Consider the following 25,846-nt stretch of genomic DNA (forward strand, 5'->3'; position numbering starts at 1 on the left):
ATACCATCCTTTACTTTGCAGATCAATTTAAATATGTAAATTTAAAACTCCTTCTCTAACATTTCTTCCACTGTGGTGTCAATGGATTCTATTACTGGATTTCTTGGTTGGTTTGGGACAAATGTTGTTTGTGTGTCTACCCATCTAACAGTATAGATCTGAGGCAGTAGAGTGTCTACCTTGTGGATGTGTAGTATCCCTGAAGGTTTCCAGGACCTCACTTGTGGAAAAGCTGCCCGTCTGCTTTCTTGGTTTCATGCCATGGATAAGCCAGCAAGGCAACTCCCTCTATTCCACCATCTTGAAAACCATTTAATTTTAAAGCACAGATTAAATACTATTTTGTTCAAAGGAACATTTTAGTGTTTCCAAGTGTAGTATTTTAAGAAATTTTTATATCAGTGTTATTTGATTTTACTGCCATACTATTATAGCTATAATTTGCTGTTTTCACTGTCTATTTGAGTCAGGTGAATTTAGCTTTGCCTCTGTTTTTCAACCATAATTTCTTTTTACGTTTCAAAGTTAAATACATTTTTGAATATAATTGCATTATGGAATACAAATCCATAGGACTTTCATTTATATACATTTTGTTCAGTTCTGCAAATTGTTTTAAAATATTTTGTGCAGAATAAAACATTTTAAATTCATAAAAGTACTTATCTATTATTAATATGTAATATAACAATGTTTTATAATTTGAAGTGTGCAAAACAGTATGCAGTTTTGATATCTAGAGTAAACAATACCACCAATGTCTTTAAATCCTTTTGGAGACTTTGCATATCTAAGAAAACATTTTATTTTCTTCTTCTTCTTCTTCTTCTTATTTATTTATTTATTTTGACACTACAGGGATTAAACCAAGGACCTTGAACATGCTAGGCAAGCACTCCACCACAGATCCACATCCGTAGCTCCTCAGTGGCTGACTTCTTACCAAGTGTTCCTCATATATTATACAGCATGTCCAGTGTCAGGTAGCAGGAAGGGGACGTCCAGAGTGCAGCACACAGCACGTTGACAGTGATGTGCTGGAGGTGCTTTGACACCGTCCTGCTGTTCAGATGGATGAGAGCTGCCCCTGCAGGATGGAACAGGCAGCCCTCTGTGGTGACAGACACCATAGTGCATTCCTCTGTAGTAAGGCTTTGGTCATACCTACGCCTTCTCTAACATGTTACGTGCCTGGATGTAACCCAGCTAGGAGGGTCAGCAGTGACTGCAGAGGGCTGTCCAGGAGAGAACCAGACTGTGGCAGAATCCGTGGTGCCCTGGGTGTGTGGCACGATCATACAGAGCTGCCCATCACAGGGTTTCCTGGGGCCGCTGGACACATGAGGGCCTGGTCATGGTGGTTGTGGCACCTCAGCCACCCTCCAGGCTTTCAACCCTATGTTTCCCAGGTCTCTGGTTGCCCAGGAAGGTGACCCCCCTCCACCCCAGCTCTCTCAGCAGAGCAAGGCCTTGAGCCAAATATGGCTGCACAGAAGGGACTCTCGGACATGGAGTACCTGAAGTCCAAGATGGTCGCCACCGAGTTGTCCTCAGAGGAGGAGAGTGAGGATGAAGCAGTGAACTGTGATGAAGGGAGTGAGGCAGAGGAGTACTCCGCCACCGAGACCCAGCAGGTGCGAGGGAGAACAGGGGCCCTGCCTGGGAATAGGAGGCCACAGGAGCCCGGAGCCTAGGTGTGTGCCTCTGGGGGACAGGGAGGGGTTCTGTGCATGTTCACGTGGTCCTGAAGCCCCATTGCTGGGGTGCCACATGGAGGAAAGACTGCCCCCTCTGAGCTCACTGCCTGCCATACCTGGAGGGGCCGCCTGCCACCTGTCACGGCTCTGGGAGGAGTGAGGGTGGTGGCCGTGTTGCACGTGGTGTTCAGTAACAAGGCAGATGGACTTAAACAGGCCGTCGTTAATAGATGAGTTTAGTCAAGCACTGACTATGTGCGTGGTGATGAACCCGCCATCACGGAATGTCCTCACAGTCTCTGGGGCCATTCTTTTTCCATTTCATGAGGAAACTGAGGCCCGGAGAAGGGAAGTGACAGGCTCCCATGATGGGGTCAGGCCCCAGCTCAGGTCTTCCAGGCTTTGAAGTTGAGAGTATACAGGTGGACACGACCCTTGAGGATGGTCACCTTGTCCCCCAACGGGGAGTCCTCTGCTCCAGACACAGGGCACTTGGACATGTGTGTGTCCCCATTCTTGAGTTGGAAGCAACCAGTCTTTTGCTTCCCAATGAGAGGAAGGGGCTCCCTCTGCCTCCTCTTCTCTTTCCTCTTCCTCCTCCCTCCTTCCTAGTTACCGTGCCCTGCAGGGAGTCTGGGAGTTTGAGGCTCAGTCTCAGCTCTGACCCTTGGGGGCTGCTGAGCCTGGGGGGATGCTTCAGCCCACAGGCCTCTCTGATCCTCGTCTGCAGAAGACATCCTGGCAGTGCCTGTCGTTCCAGCCATCTCCTGAACCCCTGTACTCAGGGTGGCCCTGGGGGTCACCATGTCCAGCAGGGTTGGGGCAGCAACCTTCCCAGCACATCGATGTTTCTCTGGTGGGACTAGAAATGACCTTGTGCTGCACTTGTTGGCTCACAGCAGGCTCTGCTGGGGAGTGAGTGCTAGCTGGGCAGGTTTTAGCACCAAAGGATCTACCAAAAACAGGTTGTGCAGAGCTATCTGGAGTCCAGAATTACAGGAAAAGGTGCCGAATTCAGAATCCGTGTGGAATTAGAGACTCAGTAGGAGGCTGGCCTCTGTGTGCAGCATGGAGCCAGCTGAAATCAGCAACTGCAGGGTAGGTGCCTCAGCTCCTCCCTCTGCCCTGACCTCTGATGGCCAGGGGCCTACTCTCCTGTCCATGGTGTGCTGTCCTGGCTGCAGCTCTCACTTCAGAGGCAAATGGGGACCCTGCATCCACTGCCTCCACACTGGACAGACCCTGAGTCTGGCAGGCACAGGCACCAGCACTTCAGCTACCCTGGCTGCAGCTGCTCCTGGAGCTGCCACGTCCTGGTCTGTCCCCTGCTCCCGCCATCTCAGGGAACCCACTGTGGCCTTTTCTCTTTGTTCTCAGACAGAGAAACCACCGAACGAGAAGGAGCCCACCACCTCCCACACCATGAAGCTGCGGGGAGCCCCGTTCAGTGTCACAGAGGTATGTGCTCTGAGGACAGGGCAAGGAGGAGGCAACTCAGATTGAGAGCTGGAAGGAATCACAGACCAAAAAGGCTGACCGATGGCATCTTGGGCATCACCAAGGAGGGAATGCGATGGCTGCCTCGAGCAGGAGGAGGACTGTTCTGCTCCCTCACCTACAGCAGGGCTGGCCTGTGGTCAGACGGTCCCTGTGGAGAGTCCTTCCCCATTGCTCAGCAGGTGGCCGCTCTAGGCGCTTGTGAGTGTCGAGGTGTTGCTGTCTTCAGAAACAGGCCACAGGCCAGCTGGCACCATGGCTGCAGCTGACTGGCCCTAGAGCTGCCTTAGCAGAGGACCCTGTTCTCACGCCCGCCTCGTGACAGCCGTAGAGGCTCCCCATATGAGATCCTAGAAGACACGGCTAAATAAAAAGAATGAAAGTCACCTATAAGTGGGATGGCCATGTGAGTCACCATGAGCAGGCGTAACCAGAGGGGATGCCAGGATGCAGGTGTGATTGCTGCAGGTCTGACAACGGGAGGTGATCCGCAGGTGCCCACTGTTCTCAGCACACTGGGCTGCCCCGCCCCAATTCCCGGGTCCCACCCAGTGACAATTCCTGACATTTGGGACAAACCTTCTTAAGTGTCCTTTTCTTTGTGCACTGATGCTGACCTCTGCCATTGGTTTGCTTTTTCCACATCCCTCTGTGAGGACTGGCTTGCGACACCGCCATTTTCCTTCTTGCATGTTCTTCCATGATCAGGTACAATTTGATACACTTTCCTGGCCTCCTAAATGGGGATTTGGGAGTTAAAATTTTTTGCTATTAGAAATACTGAAGCAGTTCCTTGAGACGGAGGTCAGGTGGGTTTTGTTATTTTTTGTTTGTTAGTTTTTTTAAATTTGGTACCCAGGATCAAACCACAGGTTATGTAACCACTGAGCCACATCACCAGGACTATTTATGTTTTATTTTGAGACAGGGTCTCATTCAGTTTCTCAGGATCTCACTAAGTTGCTGGGCTGGCTTTGAACTCATGATCCTCCTGCCTCAGCCTCCCAAGCTGCTGGGAAGAGTGGCGTGTACTACGCACTTCCTAGTTAACTTTTTTTAGGGAAAAAAGATGAACCCTTGCCTTACTCCTCATAATGAGAAAAGTTTCAGAAACATCAAGGATTTCAGCTGAACAAATTTCTTTCTAAGCAATTTGCAAACTTTGATGGAAAAACAGAAAATGGACATGTTGACTGCCTACCAGCCAGAAACCCTGTAAGGCCACAACTGCCACAGGTTCAGAAGGTGGACTGAAGAATCTGTAGCCTGAAGAGCAGGCAAGAGGCACCACTTTCTCTAATTTATACAGATTCTTATGAAGAATATATGACCCACCCAACAGAAAAATGGAGAAAGGACAAGAGGTTTTTGAAGAAAAAGAACTCAGGTGGCCTGTACAAATGCTTGAATTTATTCATAATTATTAAAAAAAATCGAAACTGCAAGTTTATGTTTTTCACTTGCCAAAGTGGCATACATTTTTCACATTTGGCAATAAACATTTTCATGCATTTTGAAGGACAATGTAGAAGTGTCAGGCAGAATTAGGAACATCCAGACCTGTGACGAACTGGTGCTGAGCTTCGCCCCACAGGTGGATCCCCTGAGCACACCAGAGTCTGAACTCAAGAAAGTTCTTTGCAACCTTCCTGTTATTATTTAAACTTAATGTGTTGATTTATAGTCATCAATAAGAACAGAAAAGCAAAGCTCCTGGGGATGCATTGTGTCAGGGTAGACGGGGTCCCCGGGAGTCCTGCTGGCAGGTCGGGGGAAGGTATCCATCAAGCTCTGGCAGTGCGGGTGGAGGCAGGCCATCCCTGTAGCCTTGTTAGGCACATCGGGTGGTTTTTGCAACCTGCTCACCAGCAGGTGATTGTTCAGGGTCCGGCTGTCACATGAGAACTTTCCCAAGGCAGAGCCGCCAGCAGTGCCAGTGTAGGCTCAGAGTTCAGAGGACCTGTCTCTTGGCCTGGGACAGTGGGAGCAGACTCCAAGGGACGAGGCCATGCTGGCAGGCCGGGTGAGGTCCCGGGGGCTCAGGCTGCTGTCCCGCTACAGAGCCTGCTGCCGAGCCCATCGCTGGAGCATCTGGCAGCCTGAAGCCAGGGCCTGGGTCGCCAGCCAGGTGTGTCAAGGTCCAGGCTCCCCAGAGCCCTGACTCTCTCCTCCTGCAGGTGGACGCTACATCGAGGTGTTCAGGGAGAAGCACATGCCCACAGCCAAGGGGCCCCTGCAGAACAGTGTGCAGCCCTGGCAAGGCCAGACGCTCCAGAAAGACGAGGAAGAGGAGGACCTGGCTGACTGTGCACAACCTGCCCTACGCCATCACCGAGGAGGACCTGGAGGGGCTCTTCTCCTCCTATGGTAGGGATCCGCTCCTGGCCATGCACCCCTGCTGTGCCTGGCTCCCACTTGGCTGGGTCCGCCCCATCTGCCTCCTACTTGCTCTTGACCTTGGGCAGTGGCTCCAGCTGCTCTACTCATCTGAAAATAGGACTTGCTGTTCCCACTGCAGATCCAGTGGCGTCTTTTGCTTTCTGAACTTGAACTTGGATCCTTTTTTTTTTTTTTTAATGGTGCTGGGGATTGAATTCAGGGTTGCTCTGCCACCCAGCTACATCCCAATTTTTTTTTATCTTTTAATTTGAGACTGTCTTGGTAAGTCCATGAGACTGGCCTTGATCCTTCTGCCTCAGCCTCCCAAGTCGCTGGTATTGCAGGCATAGCCAGCGTGCCCAGCAGAACTTGATTCCTTAGCTCTCACGCAGAGTGGGAGCAATAGATGCATTTTCCTGAGATTCCTTGGCTTCTGGTGTTGGAATTCAGCAGCCGCCCAGCCCTCCTCACCCACTATGCTCCTGCCTGGGAGTGCTTTTCTTTCTCAAGTCTTCCTAAGCAAACCCAGCTTCCAAGAAGAGGCAACAGCCAGGGCTGTCTTTGGTTCTGTTGCTGTTTCTTCTTGGGCTGGGAACTTGCAGGCCTGTAGTTGAGCTTGGTCACAGGGGCCGTTTGTCGAGGGGAGGAAGGTGGGCTCACAGTGCAGGTGAATCTGTGCTCTGGAGAAGCTGCCAGCGCCCTTGTCTCCCAGGAGACTGGCCTGGGTGTGGAGGATCAGCGAGGCCATGTGAGTGTGGCTTGGGCCAAGGACAGCTCAGAGGTCCCAAGTGGAACCTGCTTGCAGGCCAGGTGATGGGACCTGAAGGTCTATCCACGCTGTCCTGCTCCCTAGGTCCTCCCACAGGCTGGTGCCCTGGCCACATGGCAGAGCTGAGTGGATGGGAGGGGGCTTGACCATAGACTGCAGGTATCCATTTGGGATGTGGCTACCCCTGGTGTTCAGAGTGGAACCACTGCAGACAGTGTCCTCTGAGAGGGACAGCATCACGAACACTTACGTGGCACTAACTGCAGCAGGCCTTGGGTAGTGACTGCACACTAACTTTTGGACCCTTGAGGCCACTGTGTGTGTGGCAACTGTTGTGCCATTCACAGGTGAGAGGAGGAGGCCTGTTTGGGTGAGGTCACTGCCCAAGACAGGCTGTGCACAGCAGGCCTTGGAGCCAGGTGCAGCCCAGCACCTTCCTCCTTGCTTCTTAGGGTGGGCACGAGGGGACTGGGAAATGACACCCTTTAACCTGGAGGTGGACCTTGTGGCTGGCAGTTGCCCTCCTTCCCTCAGACTGAGTGGGTGTGGCCGGTGCACAGCAGCTGTTCTGTGTTCATGTGTCTGACCCTTAGTGCCCGGCACTTTCCCCTGAACTTGGGCCCAGCTCCAACCCAGGTGACTGACGCTCTCCTGTTCTTAGGTCCCCTTTCAGAGCTCCATTACCCCATCGACAGCCTGACCAAGGAACCAAGGGCTTTGCCTTCATCACCTTCATGTTCCCCGAGCATGCGGTGAAGGCCTACATGACAGTGGATGGGCAGGTGTTCCACCTGATGTTGCTCACAGGCCTGCCGGGGTTGCCGAGCCTGGTGACAGAGGAGGGATGACCCTGTGGAATGCAGGGAGCTCTGCTCATCAGGGTCACCTTGCAATGTGCCCAGGCCCCCTCCCCTCCATTGAACCTTCATTCACAGCGTGTGGACCTTGTGGGCTCCAGGCCAGACCTGGCCCACCCACGGCCACTCACGTTCTCCCTGTGCAGGGCCTGGGGGTGCAGTGTGAGGGGCTGTGGGGTGTCACAGAGGAGCACCTTCCCCTTGACATGGCCGTATTGGGGGACACCAGTACCACCTGGACCGAGACTAACTGTGTGTCTGCTCCGGCTGCCGTCCGTGTCCTCCTGCAGGTCTGGCCCTGGGTCCAACATGTTTAGGACAGGAGGCACCACTAGATAGGAGGCCCCACTGGAGGGCAGGACTGGAGGGTGGGAGGGCAGCTTGCCCACTTCCTTCCCCCTCCCCACAGAGCAGGATACTGCATGTGCTGCCGTCCACCATCAGGAAGGAAGCCAGTGAGTATGCGGACACCCCCAGCTCGTCCTATAAGAAGAAGGCGGCATCCAAGGACAAAGGCAGCAGCTCCAGGTCCTTGCAAGCCCCACCCAGGCTCTGCTGCCCTCTCCGCCTTTACCGACTGCCTGGTCCCTTTTGCTCTATAGCTTGAGGTTCATCCTCACCTCTGAGCTGGCTTCTCTACTGTGGATGGGGAGAGCGGTGCCAAGCTCACTTACACTTTGAGGTATTGCGTCCACTACAAGTGGGTGGTTGCCACCTGCTGGGCCCTGGCACAGGCCGGCTGCTGGCACTGTCAGAGGTTGGATCTGTCAGCTCCGCTGCCTGTGGGTGGGGAGTCCACCCAGGACAGGTGAGGTGGCGGGAGGGCTAGGAAGGCAGGGAGGCTTATGATAGGCTATGTGTCTGTGAGAGAGTGCCCGTGGGTCCCAGTGCGGCCTGTCCTGCTCTGCCCCTGCCCGCAGCTCCCACAACTGGAATACGCTGTTCGTGGGACCCAGTGCCGTGGCCGAAGCCATCACACAGAAGTACATCACCACCAAGAGCCAAGTGTTGGACCACGTGAGTGCCCGTGAATTGCGAACTTCATGTCCACAGACCCTCTTGGCGAATCTGTCCAGGGCTAGACCCCTGCAGAGTTCTTTCTGGGCAAAGCCAGGAGCGCATTTCAGCCACGTGGTGAGGGACATCCCTTGATTCTGCCCATTGGCTGCTTTCTCCATAGTCCTCTGCCCTTCAAGATACTTGAGGCCAGCCTGTCTGTAGAGGTGGATGGCAAGCCCTTGTGTAACTGAATGACCTGGTGGTCATGTTTTTAAAAAGAAGCAGGAAAATTAATTCTAACAGACACCGTCTTCAGCTAACGCGTCTGAGGGATCATCGCTTTGCTGCACCCAGCATAGTCACAGGGTGTTTCTCCTCCCTCGTTCCCACCCAGGCCACTGAATTCCACATGTAGCAGGATGTGGGTTTGAACGAGCCATGCCTCAGGTGCCCAGTGTCTCATGGATGCCATGCTGGGCAGTGCAGCTTGGCCTGAGTTGGAGGAAAGGACAAGGGACAGTCGCAGTGGCTCTGGTGCCACGAGTGCCCCGAGCACCAAGGCTTCGCAGTGCTGGGACAGGGTCCTGCCTTCTAGAGCCTTCTGGTGCCTTCTGGAGCCTCCTAGTGGAGACAGGTGGAGAGAGGAGAGCCTGGGCTGGTCAGGGAGGTGACAGAGCAAGGACTGCTTGGTGTGAGGGGTCAGGGTCATCCCTGTAGAAACCCCCAGGGGCTGCAGGAGGAGCTGCAGACCTGCCCACTGTGGAGAAGGGAAGAGCCCGAGCGGGTGTGGGGACGTGTGGCTGGAGAGGGTGCCCAAGGGGGTCAGGTGGGTATGGCTGGGTGAGGGGCACTGCTGAACCCACTTCCACTGGGTCTGCTTAGCTGCTGGCTGGAGAGAGCAGATCAAGTCCACCTGATGGCTGCCGGCCTCCTTTCCTCCCTCCCTCAGGAGACCAAGGGCAGCATGGCTGTCTGTGTGGACCCTGGGGAGACCCAGCTGGTCCAAGAGGTGCAGCACTTCCTCCTCCACAATGGGGTCAGCCTGGATTCCTTCAGCCAGGTGGGTCCCCACTGCCCTCCCTGCGGACTCTGATGGCCCCAACTGGTGGCTGCTGCAGAGCTGGGGACGGGGCTCCAGGGAGGCTGGGGGTGTTTTGACAGGCCCTGTGGTGACTGGAATCAATACCTGAGGGCTCACTGCTCCACTTCCCCTCATAGGGACAGGCTGCTCCTGGGGCTTCTCCATGCCTGTGGCAGCAGGTGGCCTGCAGTTCCACACTGAGATGCCAGTCTGATCAGTGGAACAGCGGCTGGGGCACCTGGGAGGTTCAGCAGGCTGGTCATTCACTGTCAGGGTCTGCACAACTCAGTGGGGGGCTGGAGGCTGACCCCTCAGCAGAGCTGCCCAACTGTGGAGTCAGCACATGGTCCACTGGAGAGGGTGGTACCTCCTGGGTCTGCTTCCCAGGCACCTGGCCCCTGGGGCCCCATACAGTTCTGGTGTCAGACTGGACCCCTGCTTCTGTTCTCTTGAGTCCTGTGTGCTCCACAGGCCACAGCAGAGCGAAACAAGACCGTAATTCTAGCCAAGAACCTCCCCACGGGCACACTGGCAGCTGAGTTGTGGGAGACCTTCAGCCACTTCGGGAGCCTGGGCCGAGTGCTGCTGCCCAAGGGTGGCGTCACTGCCATCATAGTGGAGTTACTGGAGCCCCTGGAGGTGCGCAGGGCCTTCTGACACCTGGCCTACTCAAAGGTAGGGCTGCCCCAGGGGATTAGGAGCTGGCTTGTGGGAGGGCCCTCAGCCTGAGCTCCACCCTCCCACAGCACAGCTGCAAAAAGCACCCCGCCCTGCCCCCTGCCCCCTGCCCTGCCCCCACTTTCCCTGCCTTCCTTTCCTGCTTTAACTTGAGCCTTCACTGTCTGTTTCTCTGCTGTCCTGTACCCGTGATAAGCTGAAAGTCAGTTCTCTACGTGGGGCTGTCTAAGGATATCTATAGCCACTGCATGTTGGCTTAGACCAATAGAAAGTCACCTGTGGCAGAGCTGGCAGGCAGGTGTCCAAGTCCAGGGTGTGGCCAGCGCCTCCGAGAACTCTTGGGAAGATCTGTCCTTGTCTCTGCCACCATTGGTCTCCTGGTGTCCTTCGGCTCCCTGAATCACTACCATCCCACTCCCGTCTGTGCCCCATCTTTGGGCCTTCTTCATCCGAAATCTCCTCCTGGGTTTACAGCCCACCCAGATAACACAGGGCATCCCACCTTGGGATCTTGGTGACAGTTGCATTGGACGTCTCCTTAGATTCTGGGGTGGAGGCATAGCTGTCTCTTGGGGAGCCACCATTTAACCCACCATGAGTACTTTGTCCAGCGACTTAATTCTTTGCAGACCATGGTCCCCCAGTGATCCTCAAGGCAGGCATTGCAGGTATGGAGGTCATTTCTCCACAGCTGCTGCCCCCTGTGGTCATTCCCATCTAGGGCCCTGCCCACTGTTGTCAGTGAGCTCCTGACCCACAAGACAGGAGCTGGTGCCAGCACCACAGACGCCCTTCTTCCTTCCTCCTGCTTCTTTGGGAAGGAATCATCACCAGGTGAAGGGTGGCGAAGGGCCCACCCTGGAAAGGCTGCGTTCCTCTTCTGCACATAGGGAAACTGAGGCCCAGTGACCCAAAGTCACCCAGCTCAGAAGTGGCACAGCTAACTCTCTGCTCCCCAGTCTGGCTCCCGAGCATGAGTTTTCTTTTTTCTTTTTGTTTTCACTGGGGATTGAATCCAGGGACATTTAATCACTGAGCCACATCCCCAGCCCTTTTTTATATTTTATCAGTGACAGGGTCTCATTGAGCTGCTTAGGGCCTCCCTGAGTTGCTGAGCCTGGCTTTCAACTTGCGATCCTCCTGCCTCAGCCTCCAGAGCTGCTGGGATTACACACACGCCCCGCAGCACCTGACTGCTTATGTTTTTTTTTTTTTTCTGATTGTAATCAACTTGTGAACCTCGCATTGTGAAATTTGAAACAAGTCCCAGAGGGCCCAAGTTGACAAGTATCCTTCCACCCTGCCCTGCAGCTCCCAGCACCTTCTACTGAGGCAGCCATTAGCAACTTCTGTGTCTCCTTAGTTAAGAAACTGCCTCTGAATGTGTGTGTGGAAGAAGAGCGCTTCTCTGGGCGACTGCACTGACTTCCTGCTGGAGCCGCGCCTTGCTAGCTGTTCTTCCCCTTGTCACACTCCCCCTTTCATCCTCTGACTAGAATAAATGCAGGGGGTATTTTGACTCCACCCTAGTGCAAGGCAGCAGAGGCGTCAGATCTCCTTTGCTGCCTGAGGCGCAGCCCAGGGACCAGAGTGATTTCTCTTGGGGCTCTGGCCCGCATTTCTCTTTCTGGCTCCTCTGCACTGGGGACCCATCTCCTCTGACCCTTGGGCTCTTCATCTGCATGTGGGCAGTCCCTCTCCTGCCACGTCCCAAGATGGAGTCCCACAGGTTGGCACTTTTGCATCTGCAGTTCCACCACATCCTGCTGTATCTCAAGTGGGCTCCAGGTGACGTCTTCTCCAGCACAGCCCCATAGAGGAAAGAGCACCAAGAGGCACCAGCGAAATCTGAAGAAAAGGACGTGGTGGAACCAGAAATGGGTAAGAATAGGTCTATGTGGGAGGAGAGCAGGGCAGCACGGAAGTGTTCATCAGGTCACTGGTTTAACACTTTGTTCATCTTGCACACCAACGAACTTCGGTTGTATAGGTGTGTAAAACATCCCTGAAAAATAGAGCATCAGAGCCAGGCACAGTGACGCACACCGCTCATCCCAGCAGTTCGGGAGGCTGAGGCAGGAGGATTGTGAGTTCAAACCCAGCCTCAGCAAGTTAGTGAGGCACTAAGCAACTCAGCGAGACCCTGTTTCTAAAATATAAAATAGGGCTGGGGTGTTGCTCAGTGGTTAGGCACCCCTGGTTCAATCCCTGGTACCAAATAGAGTGTTGTGAATGCAGTGTAAGTAGCAGCTGAGGGTAAGGGAAGAAAACCTAGATCTTGTCATACTCAGAACAGCCGGTAAAGCGTTCATGCTCCGTAGGTGGGGTGAGCTGACAGCAGTGAGGAGAGCCCTTTTTGCATGTGGCACAGTCCCCCTGGTGTCCAGTGATTGCACAGGCAGGAGAGGGAAGAACAGTGGTGGGCCATGCCAGCCTGGGCAGTCCCAGCCCCCTGTCTGACAGACACAGTGGGCATGTGAGCAGGGTAAGCGTTCCTTGTCAGGACTGTTGTGCAGACTGCAGGACCTGGCACGTTCCTGGACTTCACCCCTGTCAGGATGCTGGAGAACTGAGACCCGCCTCATACCAAGAGCTGCCCCAGGAGATGGGCAGCTCCCTAGGGACTCACAACCACACCTTGTAGTCAGACACCTTCAGGAGCCTCCTGAGGACTGGGTTGTTTGACCCAGGTGTTAAGATTCTACCCCTCAGCCCACCACACACAGGGTTACCAATTGCTCAGTTTACTAAAATGAGAATTTTCCTCTTAAAAACAGATAAGCCCCTTGTCTACCATCTCCATTGTCCTCATATATTTACAAAAAAAGTGTTTTATGGCAAAAAAAAAAAAACAGAGGGTGGTGGAGCCTCTGATTGCCCCTGTAAGGTTTGAATCTGTGGCCTTGCCTGGTTGGGCTTCAGGGAGGCATAGGGTCAAGTGTCCCTCATCAGAGGAGCAGCTGGCTAGAAATATCACTTCCTCCATGCCTGCAGCTCACGTCCGTGTGCCTGTGGGTCTTCAGGACTGGCCATCTGTAAGGGCATTTGTGACCCACTGGCCTGGAAGCCACACCCATCCCTTTGCTCTCTGCCCATCCCTTCGCTCTGTGGATGGAGTGCACCCCATCTGCTAGGTGGATGGTGAAAGGTGTGAACCTTTCCAGTTCTTCCTTGGTGTCGCCCAGGTTGGCTTTGTGGTGGGGTCCTTTCCACCCTGCTTGCGCTCCTGGACCTCTCCCCTTGTGGGGTCCTCCTGTGTCTGTAAGCAGCCATTGCCCTGCAGCTGCCAGCCACCTTGGCTTTCAGTTCCGCTGCTGCACGTGAACCTGGATAATGATTTCTGACCCAGCTGAACCCTCCTCTCAAGCACACAAATGAGTGGGGTCAGGAGGCTCAGACAGCTCCAGTCTGACTTCTTCCTCCCTGCTTCAGGCACAGGCAGGGGACAGGCACATCGGGCATGGTGCCTCCTGGGGAGTCCGCCTCCATCTGGCTGGACTGATTTCATTTGAACTAGATGGTGCCCTCTCAAGCAGGCACCTCGTCTGCCTTGCTGACCATGCACCCTGCGGAGTGCCAGGCCCTGGGACTGCGGAGAGGGTGCTGCCCCAGGGCAGAGCGGGGCCCACTCCCTGCCTGCTGGTGCCACGCTCTCCATGTTCTCACACTGAGGTGCTGCTTCTGGGGAGTGGGCCATGCGTGCCAGTGATTGTGGGCAGGGTCCCTGTCCCATGCCCACTCTGGGGCTGGGCCAGCTGCCTCCCTTCAGGCTTGTTCTGGCCCTGAACAGTGAGGGTGGCACCCACGCACCCCCCTGAGGACAGGGGGAGATGCCATGCTGACCACATCTGTAACTCTGCCGCTGCTGTCCAGGGTGGCCACAACAGACATGGCCCAGACTTCCCAGGAGCTTCTGGGCTGGTCATGGCCATATCTGAAGAGGGCCTTGGATGCAGGCCTGCTCTGGGGCGTGAGCAGTGTCTTCTCGGCACCAGCGTCTGGACCCTGTTAGAATGCTCTTCTGTCCCCAGGCTCAGGTTAGTGTTGAGGGTCCCGACAGTCCTGCAGCTTGGAGGGGCTGGTGTCTGCTCACTGACTGACAGGATGCCTCAGAACTGGGATCTGTCCAGCCCCGCTGGGCTTGCTGCAGCCTCCAGGAGCCTCTGTGTTGCCTGCACAGCCCCCGGTCCCTGGTCCCCTGAGCTGTGCCCTCTCCCCTGTGGCACTCCACCCACCCTCTACACATTGTTCCAGATGCCTCCTCAGGATGACAGGAGGTGGGGGGACCTAGCGGCCCCAGGCCCTGTGTTTGGGGCTGGGCTGGGGGAGTGGGAGGGACCGTGCTTCTCTGCAGCACACTGCTCTGCTCTCTGCCCGTCTCCAGGGAGGGGCCAGTGTGTTTTACCTCCCCACAACCAGAACCCTCACCTCTAGATAAAGGGCTCCAGATGTGGGGGTCCTGCAAAGCTGCTTGCAAATGATAACAGTCTGCTTGTGGTCACAGTGCAGGAGCCTAGAGAGGTGGCATGGCCTGATGATAATAAAGCTGTGTGGCACTGCCTGTACTCAGGGCCAGGAGGGACACTGTCCCCTGCACACAGATGTCTGGCCTGGAACCTGCAGGAGGAGGGCTGAGCTCCCATGCAGCTGCCTTCCCTCAGAGGGGATCATGGGCTCCCCTGGGTGCCAACCTGGCCAGCTGGACATGCAGGGTCCAGGGGCAGTGTTCATGGGGCAGTGTTGCTTCTGAGGTGTTGGATAGGCCCAGGGGTTGTCACACAGCCTCAGTGTTCATCTCGCAGTCAGCCTGCAGGCAGCTCGGACCATGGTCCCCACTCACATATGGAAAAGAGGAAGCCCCGGTGTTAGTGACCTCCAGAGGTCACACATGTGGAGGGCCTGGGGATGTGCCCTGCAGCTATGAGCCCTAAGGCCTGAGTCCTTGCCCGTCCCCACTGCTCCCTTTGAGCACTCAGCTTGTTGGCCATCTGCAGATGTTTTTGGAGTGTCCTCTCTGGACCAGTGCTGGGGGTGCAGGGGTGACTGCATCAGGCTTTGTACTATCCTCAGTGAACTCTCCTTTAGTTGGGGACCCAGATGCAACCAGTAAGGAAGGTGGTTTCAGAACAGGCTAGGGGCCCTGGAAAGAGGACACCAGAGACATGGTGGCCTTGTTTACTAGTGTGACCAGGAAGACCTGTCTGAGGGCAGGATGTTTGGACTGACACTGGGCAAGCAGAAACCAGGCCTGGGAAGACAGGAGGGGAGCCGGTTGGGCCAGAAGGTAGCAAGTGCAAAAGGCCTGTGGTCAGCATGGCTCTGGCAGGCTTGAGCATCAGCGAAGAGGCCAGCAGGGTCAGGGATGAGGTCAAAGGAGCCGGCAAAGTGGGAGCAGACACCAAGAAGCCACTGGCAGGACAGCCACTCTTGTCCAACGGCAGGTGATAGTAACCAGGCCTGTGGATGAGTAGTGGATGCTTGTTTTTCCTAACAGTTCAACACAGTGCAGGACTGTGTGTGTGTGTGTGTGTGGTTTTACTCCGGGTTGCAGGAGGGATGTGGAAGCAGGGCGGCCTCGTCACTGGACCAGGCTGCGTGGGTGGTACACAGCAGAGCCCAGCGGCACAAGTCCACAGCCTTGTGTTCCCACGTGTGTCCCATGGCTCTGCCACTCCTGACCGCTGTCTCCAGGCCCCTGTGGTCAGCAGATATCTAAAGACTGCCATGCCCTCTTCTCATAGCATTTCAGGATCCAGGCACTCCAGGGGCAGGGATGTCATTGTGGGCCTGAAGGGTTGGGACGTGAACGTCTCTGGAACTAGCCAGCCTGCACTGTTGGGGAAAGGCCCGGCACAGGGGAACATGGCTTTTATCTCCAGCCAGCTGTTTTCTCCCAGTGCCCCTCCCCGGGCGGAGCTGAGAGAGGCTGACCTGCCCAGGGAGGGACCGTTCCTGAGCACAGTTCCTGAGGTGCCCACTGACCCTGCCTGCTCAGCTCAGCTCAGCTCTCACTAAACCCAAACCCCACACCCCAGGCAGTGCCTGCGACCACCTGACCAGGCTCCTGGGCTGGGGTCAGGTGGAGTCGACTCCACTTTGCCAAGTGCCCTGGGCTCCCACTCCTGGAACCCCGGCAGGCCCCTGGGACAGTGCAGGGAAGGTGATCAGTCTTTGACAGAGGTCTCTGAGCAAGAGGGAGGTATCTGCTTGCTGGTCAGTTAACCAGTTCCTGCCTGGCACAAAAGCCTCGTACCATTGAGTTAGGTTGCCAAGATTGAAAAACTGGGTTTTCCTGTGTAAAGTTGAGTTTTCTGCTTCTTTTCAAAACTCTGAACTTCTGGCCATACCGAATTGGCCTCCTTAGGTGGCAGAAGCTGGCTATTGCTGAGAAGAGGCTACCCCTTGCACTGGCCATGAACCTTCTGCGACACCATCATCCCCAACACTCTCCCCTCTATAAATTATTGTCTTCTGGGAACCTGTCTTGTCTTCCTGAAACTGCTTGGCATCTAATGTTGGGATGCCGGAATGTTCCCGAGACCTCCTGTTTCCACGTGTTTGTGTTTGTGATGTGGTCTCTGTGGTTGTGGATGAGGCCAGGTAGCCAAGGCAACCAGCTGAGGTCCTGGCATGTGGCAGGAGATCTACTGCCCATTGTTTCCTTGACCTTCAACCTCTGAGATGCAGGATGACCAGGAGACCCAGAGGGTCTTCCTGCTGATGGTCTTGACTTTCACTTTGAAGTTCTCCTCAAGGACCTGGAGTCTGAGCTGCTGTGTCCTTAGTAGGCTGTTTCCTCCTCTCTCCTTTGAAAGTGGGTTTCTGAGTATCAGTGGCCACACCTGGAGTCCCTTGCTGGGTTTATTGGTTGTTTCTTGGGTGGAGGAGAGCCTTCATGTAGATTTTCTCCTTGTGGCCTGGGACCCAGGAAGCTGGAGGAATGGTGTCCTTTGGGCCCTGGGAGGGATCCAGCTCAGTCACTAGCTGTTTCTGTGAGGCTTGAAATGTTTGTTCAGTGTCTAAGCAGTTGACACCTAATCAGGACTGGAAAGGTTCAGGCCACAAGCAAGAGGCAGGGAACAGGGTCCTGGAGCTTGGTGTGACAGTGCAGGGCAGGTCTGAGCACCCGGAAGACCCCTTAGGCCCCGCACAGGTGGAACTGTTGGAGGGAAGCATGCTGGGGAGAAGCCCATGGGCTCCTCTTGGGCCACGGGACCTCGGGAGCTTCTGCCAGCCTGTGGGGCATGGCTGGGGTCTGGGGCAGGATTGCCACCTGCTCAGGACCAAGGTGGGTTGGGGTAAGGAATCCCCTCCCTGGGGCTGTCCCTCTGGGGCTATGGAATAGCTGTTGAGCCTTTTCTGGAGAAGGGGCTTGTCCCCAGGCCCAGCTCTCAGGACTTGGTGAAACTGGGGAGGTTAAGCCAAACTGAGTGTATTTCCCTAAAGTAGGATTTCTCCAATGGTCCTGAGCTGAGGCATCCACCACCCGCACTGGGGTAGACACCCGCACTTGGCCCTGCCTGATTGCCCATGACCCTGCCCCTTGTGCCCATTGCACCTATGGGCACCAACACTAACTGGCAAGGCTACGTTCACCCTCCCTCTCCCTGGAACCTGTTCCTTCAGGGGGCAAGGTGCAGGGGCGGTGGTGACAGGTACTGGTGCAGCCACCTGGGTCTGTTGCTGCGGAATTGGCCAAGGCCCCTGCCTTTTGTTCCCACGGCTGTGTGTGCATGTGCACTTTCCCCGCCCAAGCAGACTGACAGAACCATGCACCACCTTCATCGTCTTCACCTTCAGCTCCCTGGGTCTGTCAGCACCCTTCAGCGTTACTCAGCACATCGTTTCAGTGGCAACCTACCATCCCAGCCTCCGATGGCCTTGCTGGTCTGTCTGTGACTCTGTGGTGAGTTTTCCCAGTTTCCACTATTACGAAACCCTATAACTTCCTTGTATATAGACAAAACCACTTTGACATACATGCATGTTCAAGGGGTATTTGAAATCCATATTCAAGGGGTTTTAGAATGTTCTGTTTTCCCATTCTGTAATTTTTGCAAAATTCTAAGATGCATTTCAGTTTGAAAGTTCACTAAGTGCAGTTTTGTAAGGAAAAATAACATTTTGCTTAGGTTCATGGTTCAAGAACATAGTTTCCATAATTTATTTTGAAGTTAAAATGAGTGTGGCCTAGTTGTATCTGGGGCTTGTAGGTTTAGATCTGTCATATTCTCTTTAAAACAGAGCAGGATCTGAATGTGGTGGCACATGTCTGGAATCCCAGCTACTCTGGAGGCTGAAGCAGGAGGATCTTGAGTTCAAAGCCAGCCTCAGCAAAAGGGAGATGCTAAGCAACTCAGCGAGACCTGGTCTCTAAATAAAATACAAAATATGGCTGGGGATGTGGCTTAGTGGGTAGGTGTCCCTGGGTTCAATCCCCAGTCCAAAAAATAAAATACAGCAGGGGCAGACGGTGGAACTTTGTCTTTCTCCCTGGCTTTCTTGCTGCTGACACCTGCAGTCCCGCCTGACTGTGCCATGGAGGCAGAGCCCCTTAGTATAGCATTCCATGCTTTTGACCCTGGCTTTGGTGAGTAGATGTTACTTAATGGGGTTGTTTGTTTTTGATGGGGTTAGTGGCTGACGGTGACACCCCAGAAGGTAGGAAGCCAGCAGAGGAAGGAGCAGAGGACTCCAAGCCAAGGGCAGAAGAAGAGGAGGAGGAGGAAGAGAAAGATGAGAACCTTCCAGGATGCACTCTGTTTATTAAAAATCTCAACTTCAGCACCACAGAGGAGATGCTGAGGGAAGTGAGTATCCACCAGGAATGGGGGATGCTCCAGGCTGTGATGCAGGCAGTGCGTCTGCTCTGTGTCCGGCACGGCTCAGGTGGTGGGCAGTCCGCCCTGCTGCACACCATCCCTGCTGTTGGGGGGTTCTGTGTTCCAAGTGCACTTGAAAACAGTTCCCCTACTGCTTCTGTGGTGAGCGGCCCAGAAGTCAATGCCACCACTGTGCATGTCCTGATGGAGCCTGCAGGAGACTCGTCAGTGAGGGTGTCCCCACCTGACACGTCTGGATGTGGTGAGTCTGCATCTGTGGGAGGAGAGCAGGAGGGGCAGGGTAGGGAGCTCCAGGCAGGGGTTTGGCAGATGCTCAGTGAGCATGGCAGCCCATGGGCTGCAGGACCAGGATGGGGGAGGGGTCCCTCCCACTCAGAGGATGGGGTCTGTGAGCTCCCTGTCTCCCCAACCAGAACTCCCCAGCAGATTTGCTGCTTTTGGTGAATCAAGCGTGGCACAGAACAGATGCTCACCAGATTTCCTGCTTAATGGATGAGTGACACAGCTCACAGCTGTGAACTTGTCCTGGAAGGGAGATGGCAGAAGATGGAAATCTCTGATTCTCCTTCCTTTTAAAATGTCCCCTGAGCTCTAAAATTCTATAGGGGGTTCAAGAGAAGGGGCAGTGTCTACTGACCCTGCCTCCATGCCGTGACTGTCCCTAGGTAGGAGGACAGCCACAGCAGTGGAGAGGCCCAGATCCAAGCAGGCAGCATGGCCAGGCACCCTGGAGCACCTGGTGAAGCACTGATACTGATACCACGTGACTTGGTTTTAGAGGTGCATCCTAGCAGTGTCTCAAAGGCAGGTAGCTCTGAGCCTGTCAGGCCAGCTCTGGTCCTGTGTTGTCCTTGTCACTCCTGGCATGATATGGGACATCACAATTGGATCAACATTTCCTGGAGTTGCACAAATGTCAGCTCAAGGGTGTCCTTAGGATTAAAGGCCCTGGAGCTGGAAGGCTCAGCCAGGACCATCTAGTTCAGTTGGGAGATGGAGCTTCACAGAAGTTGCCTCACTGTCCTGAGCTCACACAACCCATAAGAGTACTGTGGGGAAACACACCCAGTTCACAGGACCCCTGTCCCAGCACCTGAAAGTGGAGCCATGATCAGGAGTCAGTCCTCTCGGGCCTGGATCCTGGCCTCACTCCTTGTTAATGGGCAAGCCCTGCAGCCTTTCTGTGCCTCAGTTTCTCCAGCTGTCATAGTGGCATGAGTGGAACTTTCCCATTGGGTTGTTTTGAAGGTTTGACTAGGACAAGTGAGATCTTCCAGGTAGAGGGTTCCATGCCTGAAGCACAAGTCTCCCGCCGGTGTGTTTGAGGGTCTCTGCTCCTCCTGCTGCCTGTCGCTCACTTGGTAGACAGTACTGAGCACCTGTCTGTCTTTGGTACTGAAGACAGGGCCAGAGTCAGAGCCACATGGAGTGTGCTTTAGCTGGGCTCTAAAGGGAGACAGGAGAAGGGAGGGAAAACGTAGAGTGTGACTTACAGTTTTTTAGATTTATTTTGGCTTTAAGCACAGAGGGCAGTGAGGTGTTCAGGCCTGGGGTCAGTAGACTCCATGCCCCTGAACTGACACCAGCTTCTGGGGTTGCAGCAGACCTCTCAACTCTTCCAAGGCCTAGTTCTTCCTCTGTAAGTGGAGGAAAAAAGCAGCCCAACTGCCATTTCAAGATGTCCAGGGGACTGGCCAGGTTACTTGGAACAGGCCATCGCTCACCACCTCTGAATGACCCAGGATCTCCGTGGGCAGACATGGGAGGACAGCTCAGCAGGCTGCACAGTGGTGCAAAGCCTGGCTCAGCAACCCAGGCCCAGGTCCAGCATGTCCAGCTTTGTGATCCCAAATTCCAGCTCCCTGTACCTCAGCTGCCCATCTGAGGGCATCTCTGGGTCACTTGGTTGGTGCATGGTGTGGGGCCTGGCACAGGTCTGTGCACAGTGACCAGTCTCCTGGGGTCAGCTCTATGTGCCTCCTGCTTCCTGTGCCTGCGGGTGGACCCATGGTGACTGGAGAGGGTCCTGCGCAGGTAGCGGATACTCCCAGAAGTTGGGAGCTACATGGTCCTCTCTTCTCCTTGTGTTTTCCAAAGTGGGTGCTGTGAGGAGCTGCTCCATCTCCAAGAAGAGCAAAGCAGGTAACCCATGGAAATCTTGGCTGGAAAGAAGTGGTTCCAGAAGAAATCATACCTGCGAGTGGGGAGGGCGGCCAGGCTTGTCTGAAACAGCCCCTCCTCTCTCCTGGAGACTCCTGTTGTGCAGTCAAAGAGGCCCATGCGTCCTGGGTAGTGCAGAGCCTCACAGGCTGTCACATGGTCCTGAAGCTGTGCACATAGTGGGCAGGCAGGGTACTGTCAGCACCCATGGGCTCCCTCCTCCCCACTCCTTCCAGACACAGCAAGAAGGACTGATTGTGGGCTTTCTCACTTCAGTTCCAAGGGAAATGACCCATACATAGAACTTCTAGATCATTCCACCACATCATTAATCTGCACCTCCCTGGCTATTAGGTAGTGGGCAAGCAGAGACCACCTGGCTTCTCCCTTCAGCCTCATGTCTTGTTCTGATGCTCCTGGCCTCCCCTCATTCATGCCTTGCTTCCCTGCAGAACATGAGCAAGGACATGTCCTTTGTCCTTTATCACAGCCACATACCCAGAGCAGCAGCCCTTTGATTCATGGACATGGTAGGGTGCAGCATGAGTCAAGAGTGACCGCTGCTCATTCACTCCCTAACTGGCTTGGGCCACTGGGCAGTGAGTGCCAGAGATGTGGTCTCTTTCCCCAGGTACCTGCAGTAGCTGGGGGACATGTGAGCTGGTGGCTTCAGCACAAGACCAGAAGGGCTGTGGCAGGTTCTTCAAGTCAGAGTGGGACTAGAGGCAGGGAGGCTGAGCAGCCTGGTGGCAGAGGCCAAGGTAGGAGGTGGGAAGGAAGGCAGTTTCCAGCTTAGGAAGTGGCTTTTATGCCCTGCAGGGGTTTGGACTGCACCCTGGTAGGGAACCACCAAGGGTTTTAAGCAGATTCTTCTGTGTGTGAAGTTAGAGGTCCCTTGCCTCTGTCTGCTCAGGATGCCATGGCAGCAGGTAAACCAGGCCGCAGGGACACTGCCCCTCTGGGAGCCTGCCCTTGCCCCTGCGAACACTCAGCAGCACCTTGCCACCCCATCTTCGGTGTTGGAAGCAGCTCTTGGGGTGTCCACTGTCCTTTCGGGATCCTGCCATCCAGCCAGGCATTGGGGAGAGCTAGGTGATATCTGGTCAGCTAGGAACAGCAGGATGAGACTGTGCTCGGCCTGGGGCTGGTGTGAAGGATGGCTGGGCACAGGCGGCTGTGCAGCAGGTCATACTGCTAACCCTTGAGGGGCACAAGGAGAGGTGGTGGGCAGACTGGCACACGGGGGGCCAGCAGAGCTGGATCCTTGGCACCAGCATGTGCCCCTCTTCCACAGTCCCAGGTCAGCATTTCCTGTGGGCTGATCCCAAAGGCACAGAGGCCAGGAGCCAGGTGCTGTTCTTGGCAGAGACCGGCCTCCCAGGCAGTATGGCCCTGCCGTCTTGGAGGCTGGGTGAGCTCCTCTTTCTCAGGAGTACGTATGACACTCAGGTGCAGACGCCACCAGCCCACTGCTCACAGCCTTATGCCCCAAACAAAAGCTCTCTGCTCAGAGAGCAAACTGACAGTCACCATGGGACAGGACTGCCTGTCCCCTGCAGTTCCAAGCCACGTTTGGGCTGTTCACAAGGTTCCCTAGCACTCAGGGCTCTTCAGGGGAGGCAGAGGTGCAGTTAGAGACCTTGTGCTTTGGGGTGCCCCATGGGACACCCCAGCATTACCCCCTACACCTGATACACACACACTGTCAGGAAGCAGCATCCCTGGAGAGGCTGCTGTTGCTCTTGCCCTCTGACCTCCTGTTGCCTTGGAGTGGGGAACAAGGCAGAGCCAGGGCACCTTCACCCTCCCCATCAGAACTTTAGAACCGAAATCCAGGACCCAGATCTGAGGGTCACAAACGCCCCGAGGAGGTGGCCCTGGGTGTTCCCGACACCACATGGAGGCAGGGCCATCCAGGTAGAGGCTCCTGCTGGAGAACAGTGGTCAGCTCTGAGTCAGTTCCCCTCCCTCATGAAGCCAGGATGGTATTAGGAATTTAATTATCACATCAATCATCTGATAATTAATAGTGAAACTCAGTGGCAAATTTGCTGGGGCACCTAGTTGTAAACAGCAAGCCTGGAGCTGAGGCCATATGGGGGCTGGAAAGGGAACTGGAAAGGATCCAAACCTGAGCCCTGGCTCACTCTGTGCTCCCTCTCACAGTGGGCCCCCTATTCCAGGAGCACTGCTTTCCATGGGGTTTGGATTCATGGAGTACTGGAAGCCAGAGCAAGCCCAGAAAGCCCTCAAGCAGCTTCAGGTAAGCAGGCCATGAGCCAGGGTCCATGCTGGGGGCCCTTCACCTGTGAAACTGGGGGCAACCCCTGATCTCCTGTCATGCTGGGCCCGTCCTTTTACCAGTTTTCCAAGCAAGGAAGACCCCTCTCAGCCCTCCACAGCCACTTTCATTCACTTATTCCACCCACGTGCTTGTGTCATGTGCTAGTTTGTGACAACACTGTGGTATGCCTGGGGAAACCCTTCCTCTTTCTGGTGGGGAGATGGGCAGTGGAGCCATGAATTAAGACAAGATCATGCCGAATACTCATTCACATGACTTCAGAAGTGGGGCTGCCTTGGGCTGAGTGGGCTAAGGGGAGCCCCTGAGGAGCAGATGGCTGAGCTGAAACCTTCCCACATGAAGTCACCTGCACAGAGACCTGGAGTGAAAGCCGTCCAGGAGCAGAAGACAGCATGTGCAAAGGGCCTGCATCAGGAACTTGAGGGAGTTGGGGAAATAAGCCCCTGAAGGTAGCTGGCAGAGTAGTGTGTGGCAGGTATCAGGGGAGGTGGAGGTATTTAGGATGAGATTTGCAGGTCACTTAAAGGACTAGATGTCAGCCTGAAGGCTGGACAAGACTGTTGGAGGGCTGGGAGCACATGGGGAAGGGTCTTATTTGTGCTCCAGGACAGTTTCCAGTCCCAGTGTGGAGATGAGATGGGCAGGAAACCCTCAGTGGTCAGAAAACAGTAGCTTGTGCCAGAGATGGGCAGCAAACCTGGTAGGAGGGGCTGGAGATTATTTGAATGTAGATTGAACATCTGGTGCAGATGGAGGAGACAGCCTTCCTGCTGAGCCCTATGTCTTGTGATAAATAGGACCCTTAGCAGGAGGAGGGAGCCATCGCCACAGGGAGTGCATGACCAGGGGGCTGTACCACCCCCCCAGGGAGCCGACCTCACTGGCAGTGACCACAGCTCCATCACTGAGGCCCACATGCCAGGCCCTGCCAGGGCAGGGAACAGGGCAGAGCACTTCCTGGTCTCTGGTTAGACACCAGAACTCCCAGTGTGTCACCAGCACTGTGTGCCGTCAGCTCAGACGTGGCTCCTCAGACTCTGTGGTCATCTTCCTCTTGCACTCAGGTCAAGGTGCAGTTCAACTCTATCATGCAGACAGCACACTGCTCAACCCCAGCAGGTTGAACGTGCATATCCGCGGCCACTGAGAAATGCTTATGCAGCGTCACCTGGCTGTTTCCTGGGAGGTTGGAGGGACTTTTGGGGTATTTCACTCAGACACCAGCTACACCCCCAGGGACCACTGCTTTAGGTGCAGGGTGCTAGACTGGGGATTTTTGGAGCTGTAGACTAGATAACAAACTCTCTCTGCAAGCCACACCAGAAGGGCCCCTGAATCTTCAGATGCTATTAAACAGTGGCTGAGCCTGTGCCCTTGAATCCTATAAAGGTCAAACTGCCGCAGGGCTCAGGGAGCATTTGGAGGCTGGGTCTCTGTGAACACTGGTCGCTGCCTGGCTTTCACTTCGCTATCTTGGGGAACACCCTCCATGCCTGCACTACTGACCCCTCTGCAATGGTCTCTGTGAGCTCGGCCTCTGCCAGCTCAGCCTCTGTAAGTACTGCCCCTGTGAGTTCGGCCTCTGTGAGCTTGGCCTCTATGAGAACAGCCTCTGTCAACAAGGTCCCTATGTATTCGGCCTCTGAGAATGGACTCAGTGAGCAAGGTCTCTGTGAATTCAGCCTCAGTGAGATCAACCTCTGTGAGGAAGACTTCTGTGAGTACGGCCTCTCTGAGAACAGACTCTGAACAATGCCTCTGTGAACCCGTCCTCTGATCAAGGCCTCTGTGAGCATGGCCTGGGTGAGGATGGCCTCTATGAGCACAGCAAGTGTAAGCATGGACTCTGAGATGAAGGTCTCTGTGAGTTCGGCCTCTGTGAGTTCGGCCTCTGTGACCTCGGCCTCACTGAGCTAATACACTGTGAGCTAGGCCTCTGTGAGCTAGTCCTCTATGAGCAAGGTCTCTGTGAAAAAGGACTCTGTGAGCAAGGACTCTGTGAGCAAGGCCTTTGTGAGCACCGCCTATAAAAGCAAGCCCTTTCTGAGCTAGTCTGAGCTTTCTGAGCTAGGCCTTTGTGAGCAAGGTCTGTGTGAGCAGGTTCTCCGTGAGCACGGCCTCTATGAACACAGCCTCTGTGAGCAAGGCTTCGGTGAGCACAGGGTCTGTGAACAAGTCCTCTCTGAGCAAGGTAACTGTGAGTTTGTCTTTTCTGAGCTCAGTCTGAGACAAGGCCTCTATGAGCTTGGCCTCTGTGAGCACGACCTCTTTGAGCACAGCTGCTGTGAAGAAAGGCCTCTGTCAGCAAGACCTCTGTGATCTAGTGCTCTGTGAACTCAGACTCTGTGAGCATGGCCTCTGTGAGCACAGACTCTCTGATCTCAGCCTCTGTGAGCACAGACTTTGTGAGCATGGTGTCTGTGAGCATGGAATCTGTGAGCTGGTCCTTTCTCAGATCGGCCTGAGACAAGGCCTTTGTGAGCTCATCTTCCTGATCTCGGCCTCTGTGAACACGGTCTCTGTGAGCACAGCCTCTCTAAGCATAGCATCTGTGAGCATGGCCTATGTGCAAAAGGCCTAA

General features: G+C 54.8%; 1 pseudogene; it reads left to right on the forward strand.

The window, feature by feature from the left end:
• Nucleotides 1-1,481: 1,481 nt before the first annotated feature.
• LOC124973731 (probable RNA-binding protein 19) lies at nucleotides 1,482-25,846 on the forward strand (annotated as a pseudogene).

The sequence above is a fragment of the Sciurus carolinensis genome, unplaced genomic scaffold, assembly GCF_902686445.1.
Source record: "Sciurus carolinensis unplaced genomic scaffold, mSciCar1.2, whole genome shotgun sequence".
In the NCBI taxonomy this organism is placed as follows: Eukaryota; Metazoa; Chordata; class Mammalia; order Rodentia; family Sciuridae; genus Sciurus; species Sciurus carolinensis.